Raw genomic sequence first — 14,854 nt, forward strand, 5'->3', positions numbered from 1 at the left:
ATATGCATGTGAATGTACAGATGTCTATATATATATATATATATATATATATATATATATATATATATAGATAGATAGATATCCATGAAGCATGAACATTGTCACAATAAAGCAGTCATAATGAATGTGAAGCGAAACAGCAGCAGAACCCCCCGTAGTATTTAGTGCTGTCATATCAAGCCACCCAGAGGTGAGCAAACCTCCTGCATCCCCAACCACAGGTAGGATGCTAATAGTGGAACTAACTGTGTGCACGTGCTAAGTCTGACTTTCAAACAGGTACAGGGCAGTCTCAATCACCATTCGGACGAGGAGAACTGGAAGACTAATTGAACATCCTGACCATTATATGAAAGTATGTCCCAGGACTATAAGCTTGGGACGTCTGAATATACTTGGAATGAGCCAATATACAGGATGTGCCCAGAGCAGTAGGGAGGACGCATGTGTAGTGGTGTGGTTTATTTCTGACCAGAGAATGGATGACTGCTGTGTTACTGTTGTTTTGCTGTGCTTGTTCTGGTAACTATGAACCATGGGTATACATGCAAATGAGGCAGCACAGCAATAGTGTAGTGGTTAGAGCATCTGCCTATCAAGCAGATGTTGCCAGTTCGACTACAGCACACACCATTTAGGATGCATAATCCATATACGAATATATCTTACTAATTTTATGCTATATAACGATATAATACAATTAAAATGTGAACTGGGGTGACGTATCACAGTAAGAATGCAGAAGATGTTTGCGAGACAGGAAACAGCGGTTAAACGGAAAACTGCTGCCATTAAGTGTTGTACTCACCCTTTGTCCAATGGCCCTTGTTTTGCCCAGCAACACAATAAACCGCCTCGGCCAGGCTCGACGCCAGGACCCTACACATCATAATCAATGTGATTTACCACTAAGCCATGGCAGATACACCTAACTCTGATGTTATCACAAACATAGCAGACAGCACAGTCATTCAATAGTCTGATCAAAGTAATTAAGTACACACACACATTATATATATATATATATATACAGAACGAACATGGGCACAAGAAAGCATTCATAATGAATGCGAAGGAATACAGCAGCAGAACACCCATATTATCTAGTGCATATCAAGCTGGCCAGAGTTGAGCAAATCCCATGCGTCTCTAACCACAGGTAGGATGCTAACAGTGGAACTAAGTCTGTCCACATGGTAAGTCTGACTTTCAAACAAGTGCAGGCAGTCCCGGTCCCCATTTGGACAAGCCTAAAACCATATGAACACCCTGACCATCATATAAACGTATGTGCCAGCACTATAGGCTTGTGAAGTCAGAATATACTTGGAGTGAGTCAACATGTGGGACAGGCCCAGAGCAGTAGGGAATGGTGCATGTGTTGTGGTGCAGTTTTCCTAACTGGAGAATGGATGCCTGCTGTGTCAGTGACGTGTTGAGGCGTGCGTACGGATAACTATGAACTATGGGTATACATATAAATGAAGCAGCATATGAATAGTGTAGTGGTTAGAGCATCCAGTTAACAAACAGGCATTCATGGTTCAAGTTCGACTATAGCACATATCATTTTCCATGTGGAATGAATGTCGTCCTGCTGTAAAACCAACATAATAACATATAAAAGTGAACTTGAGTATTGCATGGGACTTTTAACCAGATCATTTCAATCAAAGGGGTACTGTCATAATGAATAAGGCACAAGTAAGCAAAATAAGCGGCAGTAAACATATATAACAAACAGTAAGCATATGCGACTGTGCTTGCGGGAGTGTAAGCATAGCCCAGCATAGGAAATGTATATGAGTATGTACAGATGCAATATGTATATATATATATATATATATATATATATATATATATATATATATATACACACACACACACACACACACACACACACACACACACACACATATATATATATATATATATATATACACACACACACACACACACACACACACACACACATATATATATATATATATATATATATACACACACACACACACACACACACACACACACACACACATATATATATATATATATATATATACACACACACACACACACACACACACACACACACACATATATATATATATATATATATATATACACACACACACACACACACACACACACACACACACACACACACACACACACATATATATATATATATATATATATATATGACGAATGAACATCATAACAATAAAGCATAGACAAGGGATGAGAAGGGAATCAACAGCAACTACAGTATCATAGAGTGCTGTCAGTGTATGTTATATCACGCTAGCCAAGAGTGAGAAAAGCACTGCTACACACACCACAGGCAGGATATTACCAGTGAGAGTAACACAACAGTAACTACAGTATCATAGAGTGCTGTCAGTGTATGTTATATCACGCTAGCCAAGAGTGAGAAAAGCACTGCTACACACACCACAGGCAGGATATTACCAGTGAGAGTAACACAACAGTAACTACAGTATCATAGAGTGCTGTCAGTGTATGTTATATCACGCTGGCCAAGAGTGAGAAAAGCACTGCTACACACACCACAGGCAGGATATTACCAGTGGGAGTAACAATGTAGAATTTCTAAGTCTACTTTACACACAGACAGAGAATAGTCCCTGCTGGGACTACCCAAAAATTATTAAGAGCCTTTATCCCTCCTACCATTACACAAGCAAGGGCTGGTATTTTCAAAGACTAAATGGTGGGAGAGCCTGAGAATACATGAGGTGGGACAACATATGTGTAAGGCCTCTAATGCTCTGGAGAAGGCAATGTTTGGAAGTGTGTCATGGCTGCGATAACAAGTGCATAATGGAAGTTATGCATGTAAGTTGAACACAGGTGGGGTGGAGGAAATATGGGTATAAAATTATGGATCCAGGTGTCCCAGGGTTAGATGGCCCGGTTCTAATTGGACCGTCATGTGGTGGTCAGCGAGTTCGGAATAGGTATATATGCATACACACATGCAGACATCAATATGCAGAAGTACATTCTCTGTAACACATGCATTCCATTTGTAGACATAAATAATAGGAATGTGCACATACAAACATCAACAGTAGATGGAATAATAGGCTGTGCAGAAGAGGGATGGGACGAAACTGCTACAATGCAGAGGTGTGTACAGTTTACTAAGTCAGTGCTGTGCTGACGATAATCAAATGTGAGGGCTTCCCCACACATGGAATCATTCCTGTGATCTGCCCGCTACGGCAACACCAAGTACTAAACCGGTCTAATTGTAAAGGAAATACACTGAACACGTACATAATTAGGCTCCCAAGTGTAACGTGTGCGATACCGCATAGTCATACATATTAATGAATTGTAACATCATGTTAATGGAAGTAAGGATGTAATGAAGTATAGAGTCTACTCTTGCCATAAACACTTGCATGTCCCATGAGGGGCAGCCCAATAATTGCAAATAGTATTCCTTTGGTCGCTCACATCACCAATGTTCGTGGACTAAACGTATCAGAGGTCAAAGGATACGTGGAGTGAGTAAATTGATGGGATGGCTCTGTAGGAGTAGGGTGTGGCTAGTGTGTAGTGGTGTTAATACACCGCAAATCCGACAGGAGAATGGATGACAGCACTGTTAGGAAGATGGGGTGTATTTGGGGAAGCAGGAGCCATGGGTATATGGGTATATATGCATATGGAGCGGCACAGCAATAGTGCATTTGTTAGAGCAACCCCCTAACGAACAGACATTCTCATACTGAATCACACTGTATCACATTCCAATTACCATCGGTAATCCGTACATGAACATATTGCGACATCTGTCTGTTGCATAATGTGCTAAATACCGATTACAAGATAATTGGAGTGAAGTGTTGGTGTCATAATGAATAAGGCACTAGTATGCAGGTGAAGCATATATAAGCACCATTACACATGTGTAAGTGCATATGCACGGGGAATGTATTGGTTTACAGACACACACACACACACACATATATATATATATATATATATGTATATATATATATATATATATATATATATATATATATATATATATATAGATATATAGATATATGAATATATATACATATATGTATAGACATATATTTATATATATAATATATATATGTGTATATATATATATATATATGTATATATATATATATATATATATATATATATATATATATATATACACACATATATATTTATATATATATATATATATATATATATATATATATATATACATATACGTACATATATAAATACATAAATACATATATATATATATATATATATATATATATATGTGTGTGTGTGTGTGTGTGTGTGTGTGTGCGTAGATATATAGAGATATACAGCTATGATAGGAAAAAGCATACAGGAATGACACATGTTCACAGGCTATGGCAATGGAAGTGAGGAGCCCAGGCAAGACACATGACATATGCAGCATGCCCTTCCACCCCCCCACAGCCGGACACTGGAACTATGCATGCAATTAATGTAAAGTGTCCACTGCTCCCCAGACCACAGGCAGGATACAACCTGGGGGGGGGGCAGTGCACCCATGAATTCTAATCATGGAACACATACTGGAGTGTCCCTTGTGGGACACCCCAAAAATTGGCAAAACAATACAAATGTGATAGATTGTCCATCTTGTCTGCAGTGTATACAGATTTGGAATGCAAGGGTGGGTAACCCTGATGACCCATGGGCTGAGACAATTTTATGAAATGGGTCCTATGAAGTGGAGAGTGGGCAGCATGTAGTGGTGTGTCCAGAACCCACCAGGTCCCAGAGTAAAGATGGGTGCTGGTGAGGATGCGAGGGTGGGTGAACTATGGGTAGCTACTTATGGGTCTAGGTGTGCAGGTGTTGGCTGATGTTGGCCAATATGGACAGCCCTAGGGATGCAAGCGAATGTCTTCATTGGGCAGAGGCGTCGCCCAGTGAGCAGCCGCACCCACTGTGAGACCCACTAAAGCAAAGTGTAATCTATATGGCAAGGAACGGAATAACCAGATGTAGACGTATAAATGTAGAGCTATGTGTGTGTATATCTACCCATAGCGAGATAGAGATATGCTTCTCCCTCACCGTAGTATGAATGTATACATACAGAGAAAGAATACAGATACATACCCACAATATGAATATATACATATGCAGACAACCATAGGACCCATATGTCGTCAGGTTATATACATATACATTTATATATATATATATATATATATATATATATATAGATAGATAGATATATGTATAAGTATATATATATATATATATATACAAGATATATATATATATATATATATATATATATATATATATATATATATATATATATATATATATATATATATATATATCTTTGTATATATATATATATATATATATATATATATATATATATATATATCTAGAGAGAGAGAGAGAGACAGCAAGATATGAATATACATGTATGCATACATATGCAGATATATCTGTATATATTAATGTAAATATATATATATATATATATATATATATATATGTTACAGTAAATATACACATGTATATAGCTAGGATATGATACAGCAGTTACGGGTAACATGTGTTCACAGGTGGGGCATATGTTGGTAGGAGATCCATTAAACAAACGTGTAACACGTAGCATCACCCCCTATCCCCCCCGCTAGGCCGGTGAGACATACAGACACACAATAAAGGTAAATACACCACTGCTTCCCAGGCCACCGGCAGGAAACTACCAGTGGGAGAGATCTGCAAGGTCTACACTTGAAACATAGACAGTGATGTCCCTTGTGGGACACCAAAAATTAATGATCGGTGCCAGGCCCTGTAATGATTTCTCTGACCAGGCTGTAGATGTACACGGACCAGTAGGTTGTGCAAGCCTGATAACACATGGGTCGACACAACGTACGACATGTGTCCCGACACGGGGAGAGTGGGCAGTGTGTAGTGGTGTGTTTATACCCCACCTGCTCCCACAGTAAAGATGAGTGCTGTAGAGGAGTGGCAGGTAGGGGAACTATGTGTATGCGATTATGGGCCTAGGCATGCAGGTGTTGGCTGGCAGAGCCAGATTATGACCACCCCGTGGATGTAAGTAATATTCCGATGTGGGCATAGCAGACACCCATACCTCCCAAACCCTAACAGCACATCCACTGGATAGTCCGTAAACCATTGGGGGAACACATAGGGACCATGCCATTGAACTGTCCCTGATTACCAGGGACGTCTGTGATTACGACTCAGAATCTAACTCTGTCCCACTTAAATCCTGCTAGAACTAGTGATATTAGGAGGAAAGGTGGTGGAATACACGTAATGAATAATGACAACATGTACGAGTCATAAACAGCATGTACCTCAGACAATGTGTATGAATACATATGCTCTGCATCTGTCAATGTGTCAGGTTAATAGCACCAAACTTCTAAAAGTGTGCCTGATGTTGTTATGCAGTGTCCTTGATTCAGTGTTCATCCTTCCCCATTCTTATGAGAGGTCTGATAGTGACAGAAAGCGCATATTCCGCTGACTACCTTAGTAAGATGATAGAATAATAGGTTAGGGTTATCACCTGTCCACCTTTGCGAGGGACAGTCCCCTTTGGGCAGTTGTGTCCTGCAAAATAACTGAAAATATGGCAAATGTCCTGAGAGTTTAGGACAAAGATTTCCTATATTGTCTGTAATAGTTGCATAAAACAATTATTTTGTATCTGAAACACCTAAATGTTATAAGAAACAGAATAAGCAACTATAATGCTACAAGAATAAGCTTTTATTTAGACAAAACAGTGAAGTCCTTTCCTTTGTACTGGCTGTGGATATGTTTTACCCTGCAAAATCTGATGTTTCTACATAAAAGTCCCACCTTGGGCAATTGAAAAGGTGGCAACTCTATAATAGGTATGCAGTAGCATGATTCAGCCGATGGATGTGGGTCCCAAAACCCAATTACTTGTCTGTATTGAAGAGTCTCAGTTCCCATGTATCAGCCAGACGGGAGCAGATTGTAAGAGGAACACACAAATAAAATGAATAAATCACTGGACAGGCCGCCGATTCCGTACAGTTGAACGGCATGCTGTCGCCTAATGGGCAGCCATTCCCGATACTGTAGGCATGTAATCCGATGTAATACGCATCACAAGATAATACTGTGGCCCTCGCTCCCACCCAGGGGTGTGAGTGTCAGATGCAAGCACCAATGTCAGTGCATTTGCAAGTGCAGGAGTGAGCGGGTGTAAGCCTGTTGTGCTACCAGTATGCGAGTATTGCACTGGTAAAGCAATGTAGAGGCTAACCGAGTGTAAGAAGCTGTAACCAGAGGTTAGCATTGCTTAACACCATACAAACGCATGCACACCCACTCACAACTGCTTTAATGTGCCTTACTCCCTCTGTATCCAATGGCCTTGTTCTGCCCTGCAACCAAATAAATGTCCTCTGCAAGGCTCGGGACCAGGACCCTGCACACACAGCTAATGTGATTTACCAATACGCCATGGCAGATATACAGACAGCAGACAGTACCCAAAACATATCATACAGTGCAGTCATTCAACAGTATAGGAATGTATCCCATCATGCAGATGTATATGTGAGTGTTTATGTCCAGCATATAGGTACATACATATATAGAGATATATCAGGAACATACCCTGTGGCAACAAAGCATTACAAATGGTCCCTACACTAATAACAATTTTAATCTTAATAATATTACGTCACCGACAATATCATCATGTACTAAAACAGCTAACTCCCTACTAATAGCACAACTCAATATAAGAAGTTTAAATAATAAAACTCATCACCTACATTCACTTCTTGACTTACATGCATTCGACATACTATGTCTTACTGAAACATGGCTAAAACCCTCTATTCAAGATCAGGAAATCACCCCTCCTGGCTATAATATACTTAGATGCGATCGCATAAATAAGAAAGGTGGAGGCGTAGCTAGTCTCTATAAATCTAATCTCCAAATCACTCTCTACAATGAACTTCCATCACTTGACTCCAAAGCCGAAATATTATCTATCAAACTAAGCATCAACAATAACAAATCAATTTATCTCATTTGTATGTACCTTCCCCCTGGAAATAATACTCATATCCTAGAAAACTTACTTAGTTCACTTTCTAGCCAACTACCTCAGGAAACCATAATACTTGGTGACTTTAACATTGACTGGATGACCTGTTCATCCCAACACCCCACCAGCCATATAAATCTTTATGGCTTCTCTCAATTAATTAACACTCCAACTAGAATCCATAAACCCACAAATAAAGAAACAACTCTTGACTGGATCCTTACTAATAACCACCTAAACAAGTACTCTCCAGGAACTCTTCCCGATAATATTAGTGACCATATGCTCACATATGTTATTAGACAAAAGTCGCATAATCCAACTACCCATAAAGTTAAGGTGTCTCGCTCAAACAAATTCTTTAACCCAGATAAGTTTCTGGCAGAATTGGAAGCATGTGACTGGTCTCCAATGACTACCCTTGAACTAAACGAAGCAGTGGCTTACTTTAATAACAACTTTCTACAAATCCTTGACTATCATGCTCCTATTCACTCTACTAGGATAAGGACCAAATCAGCCCCATGGCTTACTAAACAAACTAAACAAAAAATGTTCCTTAGAAATAAAATATGGGCTAAATGGAGAACTACCAAATGTTCATCTGATCACCTACTCTTTAAGCAATTAAGAAATGCCACTAAGAAAGATACTCTTTCAGATAAAAAGGATTACTACCTTCACATACAACAAACCAGTCAGCATTCCTCTCAAAAATTCTGGTCAGGTATTAACAAACTTCTTAAACCAGGACATTCAACTACTCCTATCCCTTCAGGCTTTAATCTCAATAACTCCACTCTGATCCCAGATGCCTTTAACAAGTACTTTACAGAAGCCATTCAAACCCTAGCTAATTCATTACCCTCTCCTACTACCTCCTTACCTAATACCTCTAACACTCCATCTAATGTCTTTAACATTCAACCAGTGCCTACATCACTTATTTATAAGCTTCTCAAGAAACTTAAACCTTGCACCCCATCGGCTGACCAACTCCCATCAGAACACCTACAAATTGCTGCAAAAGCTATTGACTACCCCATATCCATTCTTATTAATAGGACTATCTCTGAAGGAAAAATACCCACCCTATGGAAAATATCTCATATAATACCTCTACATAAAGGTGGCTCCTCTATCGAGCTCGCAAACTTTCACCCTATTGCCTTACTCGCCCCATTAGCAAAGATCATGGAAAGATGCATACATAAACAAATTCTTAACCACCTTCTACAAAACAAACTTCTAGCCAATAGTCTAGACTTTCCCACAGTACTACAACTGCCCTCCTTTCCTTCTCTGATGCCATAAATAATAATAGGAACAACAATCTTTTCTCATCAGCTTTATTCCTAGACCTGTCAAAGGCCTTTGACATGGTTAACCATAATATACTTCTTGACAAACTAAATCTCTATTCACTTGGCTCACATACTCTCCAATGGTTCAGGAGTTACCTCCAACATAGGCAACAAGCAGTGCTATGGGACAACAACCTATCCTCCTTACTCCCAGTAAACATTGGGGTTCCACAAGGATCAATCCTAGGTCCCTTCTTTCTCATTATTTATCAATGACCTTCACTTGAATATACCCCAAGCCATCTGCATTCAATATGCTGATGACTCAACTCTTATTTGTGCTGCCAATAATGTTTCCTCCCTCCAGTCCCTCACCCAAACAGTCTTCCATAATGTTGAAAAATGGTTTATGGAACTCTCCCTCCTTCTTAATCCCAAAAAAACAAAACTTCTTCTCTTTACTCCTACACACAAATCACCAACACCTTTCTTCACTATCTCCTCTAACAATGCTACCTGCATTAGCCCAGATATGACCACTCGCCTATTAGGTGTAACAATTGACAATCATCTTAATTTTGATGACCACATTAACAACACCATTAAATCAGTTAACAAAAAAATTGGTACTCTCTACAGAATTAAACCCTTTCTTACCCCATCTGCTAGAAAAACTGTGGCCCAGAGCCACCTGATCTCCACCCTTTTCTATGCCTCTGCTATATATACAAACTTGTCTAAAAACAACATCACCAAACTTTCTACCTGCTACAATAGTATTACTAGATTCATTACTGCTACCCCCTTTAGAACCCACCACTGTATTAACCTCAAGCAACTAGATTGGTTAGAACTCCATAACCACTTACTCTATCAACAATTAATTATCATTCATAAGACCCTTTTTTACCCAGATGCTACCCCTAGCCTTACAAAACTGATTTCACCTTATAAAAACCTAGCCACACTACGATCGGCTAATAAACTCCTTGTAGCATTAACCAAATCAAAGAATAAAGCTGGGGACTCATTATTTTCAAATGCTGTCGGGAAAATCTGGAATCAACTACCTCAAGAAATAGCAAACCTAGACTCTACATCCCTTTTCAAAAGACATATCAAAGAACATCTCAAAACTCAATGGCTATGTCCTTGTACTAATCCTGACTGAAATTACTCCTCCATTACTCACAACTTCCCCCCTTTATTTTTTCCCAACTTTCCCACTATAAAACTAATTTTTACTGTAGACAGATTTATCTTTGAGATTGTCTCAAACATTTTTTTTCTCTTTTTCTCTAGTACATCTTGAATGTTGTTTAGTATCAAACTGTAGAGTGTTGCTTACCTTGTAATTTTATTGTTAACCAACTATTTTTCTGAAAGATTATGGTTCTGCTTTTTTGGGGGTTTTTTTTGTGCTTTCGCTAAATTCATACAAATGTCCACCTTTGTACTTATTGTATGTTGCTTATTATGTTTTATTGTTAATGATTGTTTTACTTCTTGTAATTGGAGCTTTTCTCCCTGGGCCTCTACTGAAAACGGATATTTGTCCAGCTAGACTAGCCCGGTCACCAAATGTAAAATAAAAATAAAATAAAATAAATGAATGAAATGGCAAACACCAGTGATGCCTGTATTATGTAGTGGTGTTGTTCTATGTAATCTCAAGACTACCTCAGACAGACATGTGTCATTCATACATGCAAACAGTTGTACATTGGCCATATACATCACTCTGTGCATGTAATGTACATTAACATAACAGTACCTGTCCAATCATTATGTGTGAACAGTACTCTTGTAAGGTGCTGTTTGCAACATCATCATCATGATAAAAGTAAATGGGGTAACCATAGAGGGACCGGTAGTGTTGTGTGTACAATGGGGTCGTCCTCATCATGTGTACCTGGACCATTTAGGAGTGATGTGCATACCAGGATCGTGCGCCTGAGGGACAGGGGTGAGGATAACAGGAGTATGTTGTGAAGCATATTACAAGGATTACATGTGTCTAGTGGGCACGTGTGTGAAATGGACAGCTATGTATAGGGCAGATGTTGTCCTAGGAGCCGACTGATCTTATGTTTCCATAGGGTGAGGGTCGGATGTGGGGGAAGGAGAGTTGGTATGGTTGTGGAGGACAGGTAGGGTAGGATCACAGAAAAGACATCATACAGGGTTGGTATATGACACATGTGGGGGGATACACCTCGGACGGGGATGGGTGTTCAGCATTCACAAAACCATGGGAACAGTGGGACGGAGGTCCTCAGCCATGGGCAGCCGCCACTGCACCTAAACAGCTGCAAAGGAGGCAGTGCTGGGGGCTGTCCAGGAGGGGCAGCATCATGCTGTAAATGTGACACTCCACTCTTGAGCTTGCGTATCTGGCTTCGGAACCCTTTAGTGAGCCCCCAATGCAACACATCTGGGACCGCACAACAGCAGACCTGTCTGGTCCTGCTCCCAGGGGGCACATGCCCCATCCTCAGTGGTGGTACCACCAGAAGGTGGTGCAGCGCCAACAGAGGTTGACGCCCAAGGCTGGGCCCCAGATATGCTGGTGCCTGGTACCATGGTCAGCTGAAGTGAGGCAGGAGGTTCTGCCAGGACCTCCCAACCCACTCAGCCTATGGTGTTGCAGTTTTAACCCACATATGGCTTAATGATACACAAAAGCATACAGGATTACCTACAACAGTATGCATAGATATCACCATCAACCCAACACAACAGATGGTATACATTTGCAGAGGGAGCACAACACATGCATATATACTGCACGCCATCTGTACAATGTGTAATAGACATGTGACCGCAGCTATGAACAGTTGCCCATTATTGGCTTGTCACCGGGAACCCCAGACAGTATCTGTCATACCACTGTTTCATGTGACATATGTCCAGTCAGGGATGCGATGGCAGTAACACATCCCTATCATCATGTACTGTCTGCAATACACACACTATGCTCCTGCTGTGCACAGATGTGTGTTCAGTGTGTAACACAGGAAACAAATGATTCCACACACTGACCATTTCACAGATGGCCCTACAGATGGGGATCCCTCATGAACAGAGTACTGTCATGTCTGTATTAAAACATGCAAAATAGCCATTACCACACACATGTTAAACAGGCAGTAGTCTCAATGCAGCATAGCTACACTCACATGCTGTAGTCATGTATGGCACATCACCCTCCTGTCTTTAGGCTATTTCCCACTGTGTATGACATTTGAGGTAAATCCAGATATCATCTGTGATGCTGTTTCAGAACACCACATCCAGGTACCACTCACAGCGACTGTCATGGCCAAATACCAACATGTTTTCCCTAGATAGTGTACTGTGTTCATCATGCAAATGGCTATGGGAACACCATCACAGCTGTTCCACATGCAATCAGCTAGAGGAGGACTGCAATAGGTGCAAAGGCCATCACCTGATCATGCCCATCACTTACAATACACATGCTGCTGCTGAGCAGGTGTACACCTCCACATCCACCAGAGAGTGTGTGGGTGGGACAGGCAAAGTATACCAGAGAAAGGCTTGGAGACTTAGCCCTAAGCATTGTCTGCCACATGACTAACAGTACAGGGGTCAAATCCCTGACTGACTAGTCATTACTATTACATGTGCATGACATTACTACATGTGCCACAAAGCCGACATGCTGCTGTGCTATAGAAACATATATGTGTGTAGGTGAGAGACATCTGCAACAGAGATATACTAGACATACATTAGGTGTGGCACACATGGCTGTCCACGTGAATGGATGCCATTGTCACCACAACCACACTCTCTAATGGATCGCATTGACACTCTTTGCCAGGGCCACAAATACACAAGCTAACTACTTAGTTTGCCACACTGCAGTAATGCACAGAACTACATGCACCGCAGGGGATATCTGGAGGTTCTATGGGCTAGGGCATGTGAAACTGTTTGACATCTGTTGGTATGCCAATGAGGGTTATACTGGGAGTGACTGTGGTTGGGAGCATCATAACCTACACACAGACACAAGGTGCCAGTACTGACATGCATGCATGCATTGCTTCATGGGTATGTAGTGGTTGGCTGTGCAAGATGGCTGTACAAGGCTGGGTGAGGGGTAATCCTTGGCATCACGTCACCCAACAATGGTGTGCAGTGCAGTACAGGGGTGTAGTGTCTGCAATGTCCCACACAAATGGGTACTGCATGATCTGCCCTGACATTTTGGTTAACAATGTGTATGGCCATAGCTTTGCAATGCATGCCATGTCTGTGTTTGATAGTCCTTCACATGGATATTGCCTGGGATGTGCATGTTCCACAATATTGTACAGTGACATGTGCAGGTATACCTGGTTTGGCAGGCACATGGTGTGTACTCAGACTGTTATCCCCCGATATGCCAATACTGGCCTGGTGTGGCGAAACCTGCTTATAGTGAGCTTGTCAACCCTGCACCTGCATTGATAGTATAATACAGGTATTCCCTGGTGTCAGTGGCCTTGGTCCATACAGGGCACATGCGTACGACATTGTATGGCCTCTGTGGATCACATTTGATGGCACCACATATGTTGCAGGCATCCAGTGGGGAACATAGTGAAGGCACAATGTCCACAAATATGCACCTATTGTACTGCTGTACAGGGTGCCATGTCCCCTGCAGCCCACTGCATTCACACCATGACTACTATCTGTCATCAATGTGCACGGTACTAGCAACATAGCAGGATATCCTAGGCAAGTGTGTTTGTGCATGGCACATGGGTGCAGGACATATACCAGGTACTAGTAGGGTTGCATACTTTGTTCACCAGGCCTTTTGCCAGATGTAGGGGTATGGCTTGCCAACACAGTCCCGTGGCTGACTGACAGCTGTACTCCTCGTAAGGCGGCCAATGTGTCATAAGATGGACACCATATAGGAAAACTACAAAATCCACTCCCCAATGTGTCCAGTGGTTAGACACTCACAGCCACCTCTATACTCTGACAACAGCCAAACACACACACTTGCCATGTCCTGTATATGAACCCCTACCTACCATATCACACTGCAGCAGTACGCTTTTAGGGCACGCACTATGGCAAATACTGGGTTACATCACACCTACAGGTGTATACCTAGGTGGGTGACAACAGCAGGATTGACAAAGGTGGTCATGTGATTTGTACAGAGAGTGCATACTCTACAAAGCACTGTACTTGTCTCACGCAGGCAGACACACACACACACACACACACACACACACAGTTGGCAAGTCTGGGATTAGAACACCGACCTAACTACTTTATCACACTACAGCATTACACAGTTACAGAACATCTTACCGAGATTACTGGCTCACAGCACTCCCAGAGGTGTATTTCTAGGTGGGGCATTACCCTTCAGGAACTC

The sequence above is a fragment of the Protopterus annectens genome, chromosome 4.part0 (genome assembly GCF_019279795.1).
Source record: "Protopterus annectens isolate FY-2018-M chromosome 4.part0, PAN1.0, whole genome shotgun sequence".
Taxonomy (NCBI): domain Eukaryota; kingdom Metazoa; phylum Chordata; order Ceratodontiformes; family Protopteridae; genus Protopterus; species Protopterus annectens.